At 46.3% G+C, this 20,036-nt stretch overlaps 1 protein-coding gene across 3 annotated transcripts in view; it reads left to right on the top strand.

Moving 5' to 3' along the window:
* The window catches only part of RAB11FIP4 (RAB11 family interacting protein 4), a 56,347-nt gene that overhangs the window by 7,590 nt on the left and 28,721 nt on the right, over positions 1–20,036 (top strand). For 2 of the 3 annotated variants that reach the window (XM_042832942.1, XM_042832944.1), the window contains exon 1: positions 10,591–10,912. The exons of the other annotated variant lie outside the window; for it this stretch is intronic. The gene's annotated coding sequence lies outside the window, so the exon portion shown is untranslated. Of the gene's footprint in view, positions 1–10,590; positions 10,913–20,036 lie in introns of those variants that run through there. 3 annotated transcript variants of the gene reach the window in all.

Genomic DNA, 20,036 nt, shown 5'->3' with positions numbered 1-20,036 from the left:
ATGAACTTGAAGCTTACTCGCTCTTTATTTGCTTCCCGTTCCACCTCATATCTTTTTTTTTGCTCTTGGGGAGATTTGTGCTGCGTTTATGAAAGATACAGGACTACACAGTGTTCTTTGCATATATTTGAGCAGGAAGGTGGTGCAATAGAAATATAAGGTCTTCTGTGGACTAAGAATCATGGTCTAAAGTAGGTTTGGATTTGTTTTATGATTTGTCTGTAGTTAGGAGAAAAGCGTGCAGATACGTAAAAGCTGTCTGATAAAGCCAAGGTTCCAGGTGGTTATGAAAGAGCAGAGAGAAAGCCAACCACAAAGAAATGTTCTAGCTAAACAAAGCCAGTGGAATCCCTCCTTGCATGAGCAAACAGAGAGAATTTCCCTGCTTTTTTTCTGCTTTTTAGCCTCTCTGATCAGACTGAGAGCAGTGCGTTTTGTTGGAGGAAGCCTCTCTCATTTCTTCAAAACAAAAGTGCTTCATATACTGCCAGGAATTCTCCTATTTATATTTGAAAAAAAACATATATAAAAATCCTCCCAGGGTGAAATCTTACGGACGATATTTCCATCACACAATTACTGCTGTGCTGCCTGCAGTGCTTTACAGTTCAAATACTCCATTTCAATAGCTTCAAGAATTGCCACCAAAATTACCAATGAAGTTAAGGAAATTTCTTGATGCTATTCTAGCTGTGAAAGCTTTGGGATGCCTTTCCAGGTTCCTTGTCCTCACATTTGACACCCAGCTCTTGAAAAGCCCCAGGCCCCCTCAGAGTGGTGGGCTTTGGCCTCCCCAGCTCCATGCCCACTGCTGGCTCTGCACTGCTGGTGCTGCCCAGGGCCAAAATGGTGTGAACTGAGCTGATTAGACTTGCACTGTAGCACTCAGCTGGGCTCAAAAAAATTAGATCTTGATTATATTCTAATTTTAGAAACTGGAGGAGGATCAAAATACATTTTTTTTATGTGGTACGGTGGGGAATTTATTAGATGGGTAAAGGTGCACATTTCCAGTAGTGCCACACATCTGGGCTGTGATAAGCAATTTGTAACTGAACAGGGAAGTAAAGTAGGCCAGACTGCAAGAGAGTATCCACAAACTGCTCCGGAGGGATTTGCGCTGCACTGCCTCCAGCCGCTGAAATAACAGCATGAAATTGCCATTAAAAATTAAAAAGAGATACGGGCTACTTGACCTTCTTCTAATCAGGGACACAGAGGCCATGTCTGGAACAGAGATGCAGAGAAATGCAGCTTCTGTCAGGGAGTGCCATGCCAGGATGAGCTGCTGAGGTCTGGAGCGCAGGGCAGCAGGAGCGGGCACTGCTGCTCCATGCGCTGCGGAGCCCAGCTGGGTGTGCTTCCAGCATCTGGCCAAACATGACAGTTTTTCCCCCTTTTTTCAACTATTACATTCCCTAAGTTTACAGAAATCCAAGGAAGGCTAATCAGACCCTTGAGAGGCTTTATTAATCGAGAGCTTTGCTGTTTGGCTCACTGTTTCGTATGGGCTGATATTGACTGTGGTGTCAGCTGGGGAGCGGGCTGTGAGATACTGCAGCTCCTTTGGGTGAGTGTGTGCCCTGGAACTCAGGCTTGTTTTGGTACAAGGCGTTATGATAAGCTGCTGGCAAGATTAAAGTGGAGTAATAATGTAGCCATGGCAGCGTTGATACAGGGTTGATGCAAATAAGGAGTGTTTGGGGCTGACAGCACAAACCTGGCAGCCTGCTCTCCGACCAGCAGGGCTGGGAAGTGTTTGGAAAGGAAAGGCATCGATAGATACAGTAAGGTTATAAAAATGTATATTGAAAAGGCTGATTCCTTGGAGCTTTTCCCAGCCTTTGTCAATAGGGCTGTGATAACAAGCAATTTGTCTTTGCAAAGGAGTTTGTTTTGTTCCTGGTTGTCAGAGGACAGCTAACCCATGTATTGTACAGCTTTATCCAGCTATTTTGGTAAAATAGTGCTATATTTAGGTAAACTTTCTTGCCCATTGTAGAAATACATTCATAACACTGTATAGAAATCCTAACCTTATTTAAAATTGGAGGAACTTTTAAATTGATACAGACCGAATGTGCTCCCATCATTTCCCAGCTGCAGAGCAAGAGACAGAACCTCAAGTGTTTTTGCTTAGCCCCCACAAGAAGCTTCCTTTAACAGTAACTGTTCCATATTTCTTGCTGGCACGTGCAAGTTCAAAGGCTTATTGCACTTTGTTGCTCCCATCAGTTTTTCATTACCGTGTCCTTGAAGGTTAACCTCATTAAGGAAGATTTGTTGGGGTAACTGGAGCAAGTGCCTTCTGTCTTGAGATGGACCACATGGCTGCTGTGCCCCAAGGAGTGCTCACAGGAGGCCAGGGAAGGGTGGGAACGAGGGCATGTTGAGGAACCATTAAGAACTGTTGGTCAGATACTTTGGTGCTCCTTTATTTTTAAAATGAACCTGTACAGACGTTTCCAAAGAAAGATTTGTGAGTTGCTTTTAATCCTGTGGAAAAGGGAGGAGGAAGACCTAAATAATGAATGAAGTCAGGATTTCACTGTGTCTGTGAGGTCTGATATGAGCAATGCGTGGCACTGTGTGAGACTAATAGATAAAGTTGGCTTTCATAAACATTTGTTTACCTCTGAACTCCCCAGCATGAAGATAACAGCCGTTCCTTTCTGAGTCACCAGCTCTGGGAGCTGCCACAGGTTTCTCATCTGTGAAGCTGTCAGTAAGTGAAAGAGTGAATTGCTGTGTTGTATTTCTGCAGTCTTTAGAAACTTCACACGAAACCTTTCTGGCTGTCTTATCACAAAGCCAACAGTGAGATATTACTGAGGCACCATCAAAGGGAGTGTTGTGCAGTGAATTCAGAGCTCTCACCTGTTGTCTGATAAATCTCCTCACCTGTAAAAGAATTCTGAGTAAGATTTCTCTTTTTTTTTTCTTGTGCAGATTACTGCACAAAAGCAAAATGTTGCTACCAGGAAACGTCCCATGTTGTGTTGTAGTACTTGAAGGGGAAAGTCTTTGGACTTGAGTGCCACAGGACGTGCCCTGCCAAGCAGGGAGGTGTGCTTTGGCAGCACTGATTTGGGCTTTGTGAAACAAATCCCAGGGCTGGGGAAAGTCCTGGGTCACTTTCTTTACAATTAGTAAAAATGGCTGTTTTTTCCCCAAGAACAAAATTCTCAGATGTTTCCTGACTTAGAGCAAGAGCATCACTTGCTGTGCTGCTGGGTGGCACACATTTCCTCTAGCTCATATAATCTCTTCAGATCAAAAACCTGTACAGGAAGAGAGGATTTTCCTGGATTGCATTTGTACAGTGCCATTCGTGTGGGATGTTGCCTCTCCTGTAGGAGAACAGGGCCTCTTCATTTTAGAATGAAGACATAAGAAAGGGAAGAAACTCTTCTTATCGATACTTACAAGACCAAAATGTTCATGTTTGGTTTGACTCCAGCTCCAGCAGTCTGGGGCTGCCTTCACACTCACACCACTTCCCCAAGAGCTGGTGGTAACAAGAACCACATGGACCCATAGGCATTTCTATTTCCTATGGTATTTTGCCATCTGTAGCTGCTTCACAGATGACGTGGGGTCCCAGAGCTTCCCCCCTGCTGATAACTCTGCCTAACAGGAGCTCTTTTCTGAAGCATCTGAATGCTTCTGTATTAAGTGTAATTAATAAGAAGGGAGAACCGAGCACTGAGGGCAGGGATCAGTGTTTAAGAGCTCTTCAGTATTTTAATTTGACTGGATTACAGAAGCAGAAACTGAAAGGTAACTAGAGGTAGTTTCCTCTGTCCTGAAGTGGTAAGGAAGCCACACTGCATACAGCACAGGAAGGGTTCTCATAGTGGGGATGAAATCTGTCACAAATCTGTGCAGAAATGTGAAACTGTGGGGTTGGAGGCAGGGTGTCCGTGCCTGACCTATCTCACCTGCATCAGTGCACAGCCCAGACCTTCTGCCAGCACTACAGTCATAGAATCATAGAATCACCAGGGTTGGAAAAGATTTCTGAGCTCATCCAGTCCAACCATCCGCCAGCATTGCCCGCTGTACCATGTCCCTCAGTACCGTGTCTGAACGATTCTTGAATGCCTCCAGGTACAGGGACTCGGCCACCTCCCAGGGCAGCCTGTTCCAGCACCTGACCACTCTTTTGAAGAACTGATTCCTAATTTCCGACCTGATCCTCCCCTGGCACAGCTTGAGGCCATTCCCTCCAGTCATACTGACAAAGTCTGGGTTCATTCTTATCTTTGCATGTGTGATGCTTACAAGCCCCTACAGGTAGCTAGGGCAGCTTTAATGACAGCATGGTGTCAGTCCTTCCATAGGAGAGCACCAGGACAACATTGTTCCTCCAACCAATTTAAATCTCCCACCTCTCTTCACTTTGCAAGCTGCTGGGACTTGAATCATGGCTGTCCTGCAGCCCAAGAGGTTCTCCCTGGGTCAGTGCAGCTCCACCTGTGTCGCAGGGCTGTTTCTGCCTACACAGCTGGTCCTGCTGCAGCTGCTGGGGAAGATCTGGTTTTGTTTCCTTTTAATGTTGTATATTCAAAAGTGTCTGTGCAGCACCAGAGCCACTGACAATGCCGCTGATTACTTCACATTACTATTTAATTAGGATGAAAGATAGAGGATGAGCAGACGAGATTTTTTCAGGTGGGAGACAAATGCATGTAGGGAACAATCAGGCTGTTGGCTCAGGCAAGCTTTCTTTTTTTAAAAAAAAGCAATTGTTAAAAAAAGTGGGAGAAGTATTCCTGTCACTTTAGTTGAGGTAAATCAAGGAGCTTGTGCAAAAATATTCTTCTCTGCCTGTGATTGCAGAGATCTAACAATGGGGCAAAAATTGATCCCTGTTAACTTCTGAGCAGCACCTTGGGGCTGAGGCAGGGAGCCTGGAGCAGCACTGCTGGGCCCTGTGTGTGCTGCTCCCTGTTGCTTGCTCACAGACTGCTCTTGCCATGGCAATGCACTGCTGGTGCACGTTGAAGAAGGTGTCCTGCCTTCTAAGCAGGTCTGCCCCTGTCATTCCCTCTCCATATCAGGCCCAGCAGCCCATATGTGATGGCTTACCTCTGTCACCTGAGGCAGAATGTGGTTCAGATCCTCCTCACAGATAGGCTGAACCAGAGGTTATGCTTTTCCTGGTATGTCTGCACCTGTCAAGGAGATTTCTCGAGGATTGTATTTACACCCTTGTCCCTGAAAGAACTGTGAGATAAATGAAAGGCTGTTTTTTGCAACTCAGCCTGCTGCATTGTTTGTTGGCCAGGGAAGTCCAGGTTCAGCACAATTTTACCTGTTCTGGCTGTTTGGATGGCAGGCAGGCTGGCAGTGCTCTCCTGCCTAGGAATGCCAAGCAGAACAGCCCCCTCTTCTCTTCCTCCCTAGCTCCAGGATCAGTCTGCATTAAAGCCTCGTGCCTGGGAGCCACAGACATGTCCTCAGCATAGGAGTTCTGTGAAGTTTGCTAGCCCTTCCACTCTGCTGGCATCATTCACTGTGGGTGTTCAAGCTTCCAGCCTAATGGGCATTTTTGAGATGACATTAACTCAGGAAAAGTGTCAGCAAAACCACAGGTCAGACAAGGACATATTATTATGCACCTTTGAAAACATAGGCAGACATCACATATCAGCTTAGCATGCAGCAATCATTAGTCACTCTGCATAATCACCTCGACCTATTTCTTTTTTTTCCTTTCATAGTGTCACATTTGAAAATACTGTCTAGAGCCAGTTGGGCTCACACAGACTCATTAACCAGGAGCTGTCTGGCAGAGGGGTAGCACAGAGGCAAAGTTCATTGCGGGGTGCTCAGCATCAGAGCTGCAAGGCTGTGTTCCCAGGGAGGTGACAGCTGGAGGCTCTGCGTGCCAACATGCACAGGGGTCAGTTCGTGCTGCTTCCAAAGGTGTTGGGCAGCTGAGCACTTTGCTTCATCTGGAATTAAGGATTTGACAGGACATGGCCCAGCAGAAGAGCCCTAATGACTCCACCACGCAGAAGGAGGGAGAGAGCCAAGAGGCCACACATCTCCATCCCAGAGATGTGGTCAGCATGGTCTTTGTCAGTGGGTGATTTTTAAAAGTGCAAAGCACGTGCAAAGCAGCGGAATTCGTGGGCTCTGTGCACTGATTTTCCATCATCTCATGAGAGGCTGCTCTCAGTAGTCCCAGAGAGGCAGCTTTAGGGTGACCATTCACCAGTGGCAAGATGTGCATGTGATCTGCAAACTTTGTACTGAGGCTTGTTACTTCTGAGGTGTTTATTCTGCATGCCATATATCTGTTAAACTCCTGGAGGAGGCAGCCACAGATATGTAGATGAAGGAATTAGCATAGAATCTACAATACCTATTCTATTATTATACTATCAAAGCGCTTCATGGGCTCTAATGAATTCAACTCATGGTGTCTCTGGGAGCTGGAAAATTGTTATTCATCCCAAGTTTGCAGAACACGAACTGAGCTCTGCAGTGCTAAGGCCCACGTCAGAGGTGGGAGAGTGAGGCTGCTTTGCAGAGGAGCCAGGTGACTGTGTGCCACTGAGGTCATGGGAGACACCGGTCACCACGCGGGGACCCGTGCCTTTGTCTCAGCTGGTGCCTTGTCTGCTGGCCCAGCTTTTGTATGTGAGCACATGTAAAATTCAGCAGTGCACTTATGCACGTAGGTGGAGCTGAATACTAAATTTCATGGGCTGATAACTTTCTAGAAAGCTTTTTCTTGTTCCCTAGCTCTGCAGAGCCTGCCTGAACGAAAGGCAAAGTGCAAAGCAGGATGCTGTGCCTTGACCAAGGAGAAGAGTAGAGTTCTGATGCTGCTGAAGGCTGATTCCTTTCTTGCTCACCTACACTTATTTGTGAAGCCTAGAAAGATTTGTAGGTCTCAAATCTACTTCTACTTTATAAAAGCAATCAAGAGAGCCATTACAAATTTGCTACACCTTTGTACAAACCGTCCTGTTCAACTAATGAGGTCAGGCTGCAAGCTGTTAGGAGCTAGCACTGTACATCTTGCCTCTCCCCTCCGTATCAGCCTTCCTGCTTTTTGCTGGTGTCTAAGGAGCCAGAGGTACATGTGCTGTTATCCTCCAGTCAGGCTTCTATGCCTTATTGCAATGCTTGATGTGGAGCTGATGGTTACAAAGTGCATGCTTATGCTGCAATGCATGGGCTGCCAGAAACTGTTTCTCTCCCCGTGTGGGACTGTGAGTTCGTGGTTGAGTGGTTCGTTTGGTGTATTTGAGGATAGTGTGGGTAGGATCTCACTTGGTTCTTGCTGTTTGTGAAGCTGTTTCCTTGTCTGATTTTGACATGTCATCACAGGACTGGGCTGTGTCAATCTGCCCTGCATTTTTCTGCCTTCATTAGACCCCTGGGTACAGAGCACTGCTGCCTGTGCTCTTTTGCTATTCCTTTCTGTGGGGATTTGGGACAGAAGTGCTTTATGCTGCTGTCATCATCTTGTAAGGAACGAAGAAGAAATGCGGTGTATTCCCTAGATGCCAGGATAATCTTGACAAAATACTAATGAATCATCTTGTAATCAGGTAATTATTTCCCATGTAGCTGTCCAATTGCCATTCAGTAGCCCAGAATTCAGCCTCCAAGTAGCTAATATTTCCAAAGGAGAGCTTCAAGGAAAGAAACACGGAGGGCCATGACTCTTGGTGTAACTCCTCTGTCTTCCTTGAATCACTCGTGGGATTAATTTGGTCTGCCAGTTCTTTTAGGCTGCTGAACCACACCGCAGCCCTAATTATTGCAGGATTGGCAGCAGGAGAAGAGTACAGCTCCACTGCTCAGTGTAATGGACGTAGTTGCTCTACTGGAGCTGTTAATGTGTTCCTAAGTACACCCATATGTTGGCTCCCTAGGAGCTCTTCCTAACCTAGCACATTATGAGCCAACAAGCTTGGGCCATACTTGTGGAATCTGAAAAGGCAGTGATACATACTGGAGCATGCTGAATCTCTCCTTGGTAAGGGGAGATTTATGTGTAAGCCAGGGAAGACTGCACAGATAAAAACTGCAGTTTTTCTTCAAAGCTTACTTCTTATTTGTACCTTAAATGTGATTTCACTCTTTTGCTAGCTAATCTGCTTCTGTTTTAGTTAAGTAGCCCAATGTCTGTGCTGTGTGCATGCACTGTATGTGTGTATGAGTCCCAGTCTACAAATTTAGACTTGTTAGAAAATTTTGGAAGACAGACAGGTACCTCAACACTAAACTCTTATGGTTCATAACAATAGGCTTTTGTGTGGGTATAGTTAAAGCAAGACAGGCCCTAATTTCTGTGGCTTTATTATTTATATTTACAGTGACGCTATTCCCATGTGTGAAAGAAAGCAGTGTAGCCTGACACAAAGCGCTCTGCTGCTCGTGGGGCTGGTAATGTTATGTAGGTGTTTGGGGCTGTTGTTGACCATGTCCCACAGGGGCTGTGTCAAAGCTGTACAACTAATCCTCAGTGCCAGGGTACATACGCCTGCCTTGATGCTGCCCATGGACACAATGTCAAGTTAATTCCTCCCCTTTTTTGAAGCTGGGAAAACTGTGTGACCCTAACTTCACGACTTGGGGTCAGATTTACCAGAATTGCAGCGATTTTCTCATGCTTTTCTGCTCTCAGCTGCACCCCGCTGCCTTGTATGTATTTACAGCCTGTCTGCACCACCAGCTTCACGTTATCTGTTGAGATGTGTCCAGACCATCAGACCTTCGCCCATCCCAAATGGCCCTGCAAACACTCTAAGGACATGGAGTATGTTTGCTATCCCCTGGCTTGTTTTCTTTCCACTGCCTATCTTCATGGTGACAAAGGCTGCTGCTTGTGACCTCAGGAGGCTGATGGGCTTCCTTGTGCACTGTGCACAGCAGGAAAGGCATGCAAAGCCTCAGCACCCAGCTGCATGGAGCTGCTCTGCAGGGAAGCAGAGACCACATAAATAGCAGAGGCTCTCCAAGAATACGTGCTGAAAGAAAAGCAGCTAAAAATAGTCTGTAAGGGTAAATGCAAATCATCTGGAGAATAACTTGTAAAAAGTTCCTGCAAGAAAACCCTGCAAGAGGGAAGCCAGGATTCCCTCCTTCTGCCTGCCACCTTCCTTTACATCACTGCTGTTTGAAATCAGGAACAGAAGCCCTGCTGGGAAAGTGCATTTAACTCGTACTTTAGCCACATTACACATGATGCACACATGGATTTGTATGAGGAGTTCATTTTAAATTACTTACAGGCACAGGATGGTAAATCTGGGAGGAAAGAAGATTAAAGTATATCCCTGCTGAAAACACAAATCTTTGAACTGTTCGACTTCTCCCACTTTGAGAAGCACTCATCAACAAAATTAAGGGTCTGCGCATTTCCCCTGGTGCACAGATCTGAATGTTAGAAGTTCCAGAGCTAAACAGGCTTCAGTTATTGTTCATGTCATGTCATTTGCAGCAGCTCTAGGTAAAGCTGCTGCAGGAGTGACCATGTTGAGGCAGTCTGATGGTACACCTCTGTCATGAATGAGGATGCCCAAATGTAGGCATTTTAAGGGATACACACTGTGATGGGAACTCCTGTTGTTTCAGTCTGAAGATAAACTTCAGCTGGTTTATGATTAACCAAGAGAAAAGGGCAGGGAACGTTTTTAAATCGAAAGATATTGAAAAACACTGTCTACCCTAATTTGAGATGAGAAGTCATTACCAAAGTGTGATTCACAGGGGAAAAAAAATGTGTTTTATATATATATAGAAAACATTCGTTAAATCAATCTGAATTCCAGAATGTAATTATTTTTATTCTTATCAATTTACCTGCAGAGACTAAGATAAGTGTTTAGTGAGAAAGCTGGAGTGTATTCAGCATCAGCTGTAACATACGAGCAATGGAAAAGGGGATCCTTAGATGCCAGCCCATTTCTTTTGGTTTGGTGCAGGATGCCATGAGCTGTGTTTTACACCACTAAGATATGGAATAACCATTGCCACAGTAAAAGCTTTCTGAAGAAAACAAGAAATTCAAATGAGTAGGAGCCTGAGATGTCACCTTGTGACTGGTTTGAGATGTGCAGAAAGATATTATGTTTTCAGAGTGGAGGTTTGGCTTTGGCTGTGTTTTAGGCTTGTGACTTCCTTTCTTCTGTTTATTTATTGCTCTCCACAGAGAGGGTTTGGACTGTGAGATCTTTTGGATAGGGTCTGGGGACTTGTGTGGAACTGCATGACCTGACTGCCCAGGATCTGTTCCCATAATGCAAAAGGCGATTCACATGCATTGCTGCATCTCATGCAGCAGCAGGTTGTGTGAATTCTGTGTATTTCCAGATGGCAGGAATTGTTCAACTGCAGGTCATGAAATTTTGGCATGACAGATTCTTTGAGTTGTTCAGAAATAACTGATTCTACTGCAGACTTGGGCAGCAAAGCTGAAGACACACTTCAGTCCTGCCATCGCTTCTGCGATCTGCTCTGTCTGGCTAAGAGCAGAGTGGGAGGAACCGCATTTGTTTTGTTTCACAAGTAAGACAAAAGTAGCTACTTCCAGTTCCAGATAGAAAATGATTTGCTACACAAGCAGTATTTCAAACTGGAAGCACTGTGTGGAAGCTGAGCTGTACCTGCACCAAGGGGAGCAGTGCTGTTCCCAGCCCTGCTGTGCCCGCCGCGCTGGCTGAAAGCTCCAGGAGGAATGCCTGAGCCCGGCGAGAGCACAGGCTTTGCAGTCTGCCCCGGGTTTCTTGGCAACGATGCACTGTGAGAGCCTCATCTGCACCGCACAGTGCAGTTCCAGCTCTGGCTTCGTGTCCCTTTGAGCTAAGGCAAGGGAGAAACGCGGCTGTTGCTCACAGACTGGAGACCCTGCGGTATCCTACGGAGATTTCCACAGCCCTTCTCAGTAAGTATAGCTTTAAGAAATGATTAATTGTCTTCCCCAGAGGTTTTTTTTTTTTTGTTAAGGAAGTTGTAGATCAGGGCAGTAAATCATGCTAAAAGACAAAGCTAAAATACACAGAATTCTGCTTTCAGTCAGCGTGAAACTGCTCCAACTAGCCATTAATGGGAAGGGGGGAGATTGAAGGAGATGAGTCTTAGCAGATCTTGCAGAGTGGGAAAGCTGAGCCCAACCCTTCTCCCTTTGTCAGCTTTTTCTTTTCATTGTGTATGTGTGCTGCCTACAGCAGAGCTGCCTGTAGGAGAGGGCTGGGGCAGCCTCCCAGAGCCATCCCTGCCTTTGATGGGCTCTGCACATCCCTTCCTGCACTGCTGATGCAACAGGGCAGCCCGGCACTGCGGTGGGCACTGAGCCCCTTTTGCACCCAGGACAGAAACCGTAGTGCAGAGGTGTTGTTTCAAACATGAGATCTTAGCTGAGCTAGGCTGTACTTCCTAATTTCTCATGCAGAACTCAAACAAGCAGTGCACTCTGTTCCCCCTGAACTTTTCTGCTTTCTGAAGCATTTGTGCTTGTATTTAATGTGGGTAAAGTGACTGCAGAAACACCAGCCCTACAGAGGTTACCTCAACCCAGAAGAAAGATGACTTTTGTGGTTGTACTGTTGATTGAGCCGCCTGCATTTGTATGACATCAGGGAAAAAGCTGGTTTTCCTGTGCGCTGTAGCTGCCACTTTCAAAGAGAGTGCCCAGCCTTCAGTAGTGCCATGCTGTGCTTGTGATTGGAGCATGGGCCTTTCTGCATGCCGTTGGCTCAGGCAGCTCACACTGCAGGTATGCACGCAGTCCTGGCTGAAACATTTCTTGGCGGAGACGTGCACAGACTGCAGCACATCTTCAATAGAAGCATGCTTGTAGGAGTGTGTGTTCACTGCGGGTCTTGCAGGCACAGCAGAGGGCTGGGCTGGCCATTCTCCCAGCTGTAAGATGCAGATGACATCCTTACAGTATTTTGCCCTAGTTTGCTGCCATACTTGTTCCCCAAAGGCTAGTTAGGTTTCCCAACCCACTTCTCCCACTTAGAGGAAAATGTTATATTTTAGTAATGGAGGAGGCTGTGCACAAGCATGGGGCAATGGGGCAAGACTCCCCTTGTCTGTGCCCTGCTGAGTGCACTTGTGTTCGTTCACTGAGCATCACCTTGGGCAGCCCTTGCCTGGGCTGCCAGCTGTGTGTTTGGGCCTCTCTGTGTCTCCTCTTCATCTCCTCATCCTTCCTTTCTGTTCCTTCCTGTATTCTCCAGTAACGGTGCCACCTAATTAGGTCATGGATTGTTTCAGACTCAAAACCTTTCAGGAGGTTTTCCAATGGCTGCAGGTTTTGTTACTCAAAGCCACTTGTTCTGCTTGCCTGGCTTTCCTGCTTTGTGCCTCTCTTAACTGCTCCTCACACTGAAATATTTCTTATTCATGTGGCTGTGGCCATAAAAGACATGTTAGCTCCGTAACAAGCTGCTTCTGCCTCCTCAGGGAGCTCCAAAAGAAACCTTTTACTCTGAGATAACTCTGCATTTCTACATTCCCTACTGTTTTATTAATAGAGATATTTTCAAGAAAAGACATCTCTCACATGCAGCCTTCTGCAGCTTGGGCTGCTCCCCTGGCAGCGCTGTGGCTCTGAGCTTGGTGTCCTGCTGCCAGCAGGCAATGGGAGCCACGGCTGGGGCACGGTGCCCACCTTCTGTGAGCCCAGCCAAGTGAGGCCAGCAGTGTGCTGACACCTCAGAGTACTGCAGGTTGCATGAAACAAGCCTAATCTGAAGCCTGGTTATCCCAGATTTTGCTGTTGCTAGGCTGGTGGATCTCATTGAGTTGCCATAAGGTGTTATTTTTCCCTACAAACAAGTTCAGTTAGACCCTCAGGAGTAATTCCATAAGAGGTGCTGGTCACTGTAAGCAAGAAGTGGATATCTGTAACCAAAAAGTGGGAAATGCCAGATGTCCTGATTCCATCTGCAGGCAGAAGGCAGGGCTGCCCAGCAGGCAGGGTGGGCTGGCACTGGGGGGACACTTTGCATGGGTGTTTGTGGCAGAATCCCGGCCCATGGCAGGCATTGGAACTCAGTGATCTTTAAGGTCCCTTCCAACCAAGGCCATTCTGTGATTGTATGAAAGACAACAGACTGACTGACACAAAATGTCTCCTAAGTCAAAGGAAGGTCTGTTATTGATGTCAGTAGGTTTGAGCCTGGGCTTTGGTAGAAACGCTCACTGATTTATTGCAGGGTGCTGCCTGTATCTGCTAGAGCATATTTGGATATCAAAGGATCATTGCTTTTCCTAGAAGCAGCAGATAAAAGATAAGTTTCAGCTGAGGAGTTCTGTGATGTACCTTATTATGATTTAATGATAAAATGCTGCTATCACTCAGGAGGGAAAGACAGCCGGTCCTGGCAGAGCTGTTGCACTCTGCTCAGAGCAGTGCTGCACTGCTGCAGATCACTGCCCACAGCTCAGTCATTTGTCTGAGCACCAGTGAGCAAAAACACAGCTGAAGAACGGAGCACATCCTCTCTGCCACAGCAGGAAATTAATCACGTGAAATGCTCTCTCCCCATAGTGCCCATTGCCTGGGGAAAAGGAAGGAGCAAAACCAAACACACAACGACAATATTTCCTGGTTGCAAACAATTCTAGTGCTGTGCAGCATCCATCCTAGCAAGGTGCTTCGGCACAGCCCCAGTGGTGGCTGACTTGGTAAATCATAGTGCCCTACCTGAAAACAAAGAAAACCCAACGAAACCTCTCCAGAAAACCTTAACAAGCAAAATCCACCATGCAGCCTGTAACAGAATTAGTTGTTTCTCTGGCTGAGACCCGCTTCTTGGAGAGAGTCCCATGTCAATGTATTAGCAAAGCAAATTGTCCTATGAATAGTAATGAAGCCTGGTTTATGTTCCTTGTGACATGCAAGTGCAATAACCCAGGTCTCCCCACATCCCTTCTGGTGCTCTCAGTCTCAAAAAAAGAGCCTTTATTGGAATAAACTTGTAATATATGCAAAAACTACTGCAAAGATCCCAGAAGAAACCACAAACTGCAGGATGAAATCCTGACTGCTTCCAGTGAAGTACAAACAATAGCCCCATTTTACATCAGTTGTTATCACAGTTTGTATTTACCACAGTGATCTTTTGGGAATGTTTAAGACTGCATTTGTAAACTAGTGAAATGGCCACGAGAATCAGATTCAAAATCCTCGTGTTTCTTGCTGCTAGGATTCACAGCGAGGTCGCTTTGGTGTTGATGGATTCATGTGGCCACATTCTCCCTCCTTGCTGCTGCCACTTTGACTTTGAAAAATAACTGCAGAAGAAATGATTTTAGTAAAGACATCTCTGTTCATAATGTCTTTGTGGCTATGGAGCCAGACTTCCCTATCTCACCAACTCTTGGGTTAATCTATCCAACTCAGGGTTGAATTACACTGTGAATAATTCCAGATTAACTGAACTGCGCTCTTTAGACTTTTCCGGTTAGAAGAATATTCACATGAGCTGGGAGAGGAGTGAAACAAGGCGGCAGGACAGACACCGTGCAGGGGGTCAGACAGGGCATGGTGCTTCTGTGCCAAAGCAGGCAGTCTGACCAAAAGGGCTGGAGAAGCCCAGGCTAATTTCCCAGCAGAAACTAAAAATAAATTGCATTTGTCATTGTGAGCATTCGCACTTACTAATAGCCGTAATTAAAAAAAGCCCTCTGAGTCCATCTGTTACAGTTTCTGATTCAAGCATTGGATGTTCAGTGTCCTCTGTAAGATTTAAACACCTCTGCCTTGGAAGAGGTGTTCCAGCTGATTTTAAATGGTGACAGATTTTCTCTGGATTTTCTTAAAATCGCTTCACAGTCCAGCTCAATAACTCGGGACCAAATTCTCTTTGCTACAGCACTGTCTGAGCAACAAATATGAGCAACAAATCAGGCTGTACATCACCATGTTAGGAGCACAGCCCCCTGTTATCTGGAGTGGGGGGCATGAAGTAGAGGTCGCATACGCAGTGAGTGATTGGTAACTCACAGCTCCTGGATTGCTGCTTTGCAGGGGGCTAGCGAGGAGATACAAGAATTATGCACTGGAAGATCTGTAAGGGAAACAGCCTTTAGGTTTTTCAGTCTGATCACAGGATGCCACAGTTGTGGGACACAAATCTAGATGATGGTGTGAACGTCCTCAGCACCATGCAAGTGGCAGTTTGGACATCAGGCTGAGGGAAGCTCTCTGTGCCCCATCCATGTGCTGGCGGAGGCAGAGCGCAGCGTAGCGCTGCCAGGACCTGCCTTGTTGCAGACAGCAGAAGCATTCGAGGGCGAGCACCTCTTATCAGTAGTTCCCATGCTAGTGGCCGGCATGTCCCAGTGACTGACAGCTGTGATAATGAGGTTATTGTGAGGAGGCAATCAGTGCACAGAAATGTTTTTATGTCTTGTGGTCTGGGATCTTTGTGTCCCGAGTGAGGCTCTGGCTCTAGTTGGCTGAGCCCGAGCAAAGGGCAGAGCACGGAATCCCTGGACAAGGACAACCTGGGTTGCTTTCTTGTCTCTGTATTAGATGGCCTGTTTCCCACAGCACTTGTGGAGCAGCTTGATGTGGTATTTGGACTGAGTTTTATGTCTTTTCTTATGTATTACCTGTGCTGTAGAAATACCCGGGGAGCAAGTCCCACTAATCCCATTCACCTGGGCAATTCAGGAGGGCTTAGCTTCCAAATCTCGGTGGAACAGGTAACGCTGTACTGGTGTATCTGTCTGGTAAGGTGAAGCAGCTGGAAGTGTGAGGAAAATCAACTGTTCTGAGATGCTTGGTTTCCAGATAAACTCCTTTGCTGCTCGCTCTCTCAGTGATCACTGACCTGTAGTGACTTAGCTCCTGGTTTCCTGCTGCTCCATGTCACAGTACTGTGCTGTGTACTCAGGGAGCCTCGGCTCTGGGCAACGCCTTGATTTATTTTGGAATAAAGTACTGAGAATGGGGTCTGAGATCTGGTGGCTGAGCAAGCATGGCACAGAGGAAGAGGACATGGCTCTAGTTGCACAGAAGGTTTGTCTGCGTGTTTTTGTGTTCAAAAGCACTACTTTCACCATGGCAAAAATCTTGTTTTCTTTCCTTCTCGCTACTGTTCCTCTCCTTACAGTGCCTCTGTGAGTTGAGGAGAAAACAACCAAACAAAAAACAACACAGCAGTGGCTCTAAGCTCCATTTCTTAGGTAAACCATGAGATCATCATCTTACTTCATCTCATCTTACTTCGAGGTGAAAATTCACCAGGAATTCCATGCTGTGGAAAATATTGAGTTGTCACCCTCTGGTGCTGCAGAAAATTGGCTTCCTGTCTGTTCCTGCTACAAAGCAGAGCTGAGGAGAGTCGGTGCCTTGCTGGATATCAATATGAATGCCAACAGGGGTGAATGGGAACACAAATCGCAGAGATAGAGCGATGTGCTGGGGGTGGCCCAGGCTGGAAATTGGATTGTTTTGATGAACTTTGATGTATTGAGTCGTTCAGGTTGGAATACAATTCATGTTTCAGCTGATAAGACTGTCCATGTGTGACTTTCAAATTAAAATCTGTATGTTCTTACCGAGATTGGACTTGTGTGCACAATATCCAACCGAGCCTCTGAAATGCTCAGTAGGCATAACATGGAGAAAGCAAATTTTTTTCCATCCATTTGTTAATATGCTGGTGGTTGCTATTTTTTAGCCTTACCAGAGAATGACAGTTCTGTTTCTGGATAGTGTGGCTGAGGCCATTCCTGACTTACCCTATGAACCACGATACTAAAACTAAGGACGTGATTTAGCAGAGGGTTGTTAGAGTTGGGTAGTGTGGTTAGGTTGCGGTTGGACTCGATGATCTTTAAGGTCTGTTCCAACCTGAGCAGTTCTATGATTCTATGAAGCAGACAGGTTTGCAGCAGCCATAACTTGGATATTTTATTAGCATTAATTACTGAAGCACACTTATCCTGACAAGCCAGTTCCTCTGCTTCCAAGTGTTGCTGTACTTCTCGGACAGAAGGAACTGAAAACATCTGGTTCCTCATTTGGTGAAGTGAAGAGCTGGGAATGTAGCAAGAACGGAAAGACAGGGGCTGCAGTGAGTGCCACAGCTCACAGAAAGGCGAAGTAATAGGAAATGGAGCAATTCACATCTCATACATTGCATGGTCATGTTATCAGTCTAAACACCGTCCTGGATTTGAAAATGTCTATAAGCACAGATGTGCTCTGGGCACAGTGAGCTCACTGTCCCTAGAAAAATCAAAGGGAGGTCTTGAATGATGTCTTGTTTTATAGATGTTGCTGCTAAAAGCAAATTCTTCCAGCAAGTAAGTGCAGATTGTTTCTGTTATTGATTGCCACAGTCTTCGCTTCATTGAGACCACATGGCCCACTTTGTTTTTGTAGCTGCCTTTTATTAAAACTGACAAAGAGGTATCAGCGTTTGTAAAGATGAGTCTAGAGAGTCCCCTGGGCAGTATTTTCATGGTGTAAAGTGATAGTGGCACATTTGATCCACAGATGCTTTTAAGGCACTAATAAAACAAAAGCCTCACTTCCCAGGGTGGTCTCCTGCACTACAAAGCTTTCTGTATTTGTTCGTGCTTGGCCAGATCCCAAGAAATGCAGAGAACCTGCAATTCTCTTACCTTAAACTGTGCTCTTGGGATTCAGTCCTGTGTTACAAACTGCAGAGAAAAATCCCTGCGTGCACAGTTTTACATGAAACGTTTTGCTGCTTTCCTGAGGGCTCATAAAGTCTTCTATATTCACATGGCTTCCAGTGTTTCTGGACGTTTGGAAAGCTTTTGTCCTTCTTTCTGGTGGCCAGCATGTAGAGCTCCCACACATCTCCCATCCTTGTACTGCCAGGCTTCACAAGAAGTCAGCCAGTTTAACATACAAACAGGAGATTTCTGTTTTGGTGTTATATTTGAAGATATCTTAAAAAGATTAGATCTGAGACATTTCATATTAGGACCGATCGTGAGTGGATATGTTTGACCTCAATCTGTCTATGCAGCAGCTCCTGATCTGCAAAATGGGAATAGCATCTTCTCTCATTTTGAAGAGGCTTTATGAAGATGAATTAATCTTTGCAAAGCACTCAGATGTCAGAGTGATGAACACCACAGAAAGAGCTTGGGGGGAAATAAAGAGTTCTGTCTGCAGAGCAGGCTGTTAGTAGTAGCCGTAAATAAGACATGAAGCTACACTTTGATCAAGGAGACTAAAGCAGATATTGAATAGTTGCAGATAAATTGAACGCCATCCAGCCCGTTTCCTGAATGAATCCAGACCAGTGGGAAACGGCATGTGGTTGTGTGGCTGAAGGGATGCATTAATGCAAACAAGCAATAGCACTGAAGGGCAGTTGCACCCATCAGCTCAGTACAGGTGTTGCATGGCTTTAGGTTGCTCTGTTCTGCAGCCTTGCTGTTAGCCGTGTGCCTTCTAAGGCATGCTATGGCATGGCAAGCATGAATTATTCCTGTCCTGGCCAGCTAATTCTTTTCTCTTATAGATTCTACTGCGCAGAGTATGGCCCAAAAACTTAAAAACTTGTCACTAAGACATGCTTAGAGCTGAAACTTCTGAAAGCTGTGCACTTTGTCTAGCAGCCTGTGTTGCACAGACTGTGGGGAGCAGAGCCCAGCAGAGCACCACGTCCCGCGTCCGAACCCACTGCCCTCCATGTGGCCAGGGCTCGTCTGTTTGCTTGGCTGAAACAGCCAATAAACCTCCAGTCACTCCAGCCTCAGAAGAGCAGTTATTTTCCCACTTTAAAGACAGCTGTCTAAGGGTGATTACACCTTTCTGGTGTGACGTGGAGCTGCTTGGCTCCACCTTGGTTTTAGCTCAGAGGTACTTGCGTCCTGCTCACACTTTCCTTTCTGAGCTTAGAGCTCTTCTGAGTGAGGTGCACAAATCCATGCCTTCGTTCTGCACACTTCTGGCCCATCTCTAAAGCACAGAGTATGTTTTTTTCCCTTAAGTTCTATCTTGTAGTTTGTTGTTTTATTTCATTTTTTATTTCTGGGCCTTTTAACAAAAGCTGAATAGAACAGATTGTGTGCCTGGCATATTTTGTAATGCTTTTGACAAAGGTGCTTTAATGTGGATTAACAGCTGCTGTTATGAGGCACCTTCAGAGCTTGATCTGAACAGCCTGATGATACAGACAGCAACGATCCCCATTTTGGAGGGGTTACCTCTGCAGCTCTGCTATCTGGCCTCCTCTTGACTTCTTATCCACAGGCTTTTGCAAAGAACCAGAACCTCTCCACAGCCTCATTAGGCAGCCACAGTGCAGCCTACCGATAGCAAAGAGGTTGCAAGCAGCTTGTCTCTAGAGAGACCAATGGAATACCCCCCAAAAACATCTTTATACTATAATTGCATGCAGTAGTTATGTCCAACTTTGTTACAGGCCCAAGGAATTGATGCTAATGGGCCCTCAGCCAGCCCTGTCCTGCCTCCAGTGCTTTCCCTGCTGCTGTGAGCCCTCAGCACGACCCGTACTGTTTGATCTGCTGCCTGCCTGCCACAGCCAGGATGGCAGCGCACCAGCAAGAACTCTGCTCTTATTAATGTTAATGGGGATCACAGGGAGAGCAGCCCCCCATGGTCTGACCCACAGCATACAGCCTAAAGAGCTGCTTCCTGACTTGCTGGAGCAAGACTCTGCAGGCACTTGGGGCTTTGTTTTTGGGAGCGGGAGCAGGGCTGGAGCTGAGCCTGCTGTGTGTGCAGCATTGATCCGTGCTGCTGGAGCTGTGCACCGACCCCATCGTGCCAGGTGTGCAGCGTGGGGAGGGCAGGGAGCTCTGCCTCAACCTGCACCCAGCTGCTTCTCTGTATCCCAACTTCCTTACCCCTGCTGACTTCCCCACACACCATAGGAACGGGCTGCCCACAGGACAGCCTTCCTGCTGCACTTGCACTGCCACCTCTTCTCTTTCTCGGAGTCTTCGCCCATTCTGACTGAGATCTCTGGGAGACGGGCTGTGCATTCCTGCAGCGATCGGCCCAATGAGGGCTTGTTTTTGGTCGGTGCTGCATTAGT

This window comes from Centrocercus urophasianus, unplaced genomic scaffold (assembly GCF_019232065.1).
Source record: "Centrocercus urophasianus isolate 14NV4802_14NV808 unplaced genomic scaffold, USGS_Curo_1.0 seq_40, whole genome shotgun sequence".
Lineage (NCBI taxonomy): Eukaryota > Metazoa > Chordata > Aves > Galliformes > Phasianidae > Centrocercus > Centrocercus urophasianus.
Note: the sequence above shows the minus strand (reverse complement) of the source record. Positions and strands in the feature narration are given on the sequence as shown.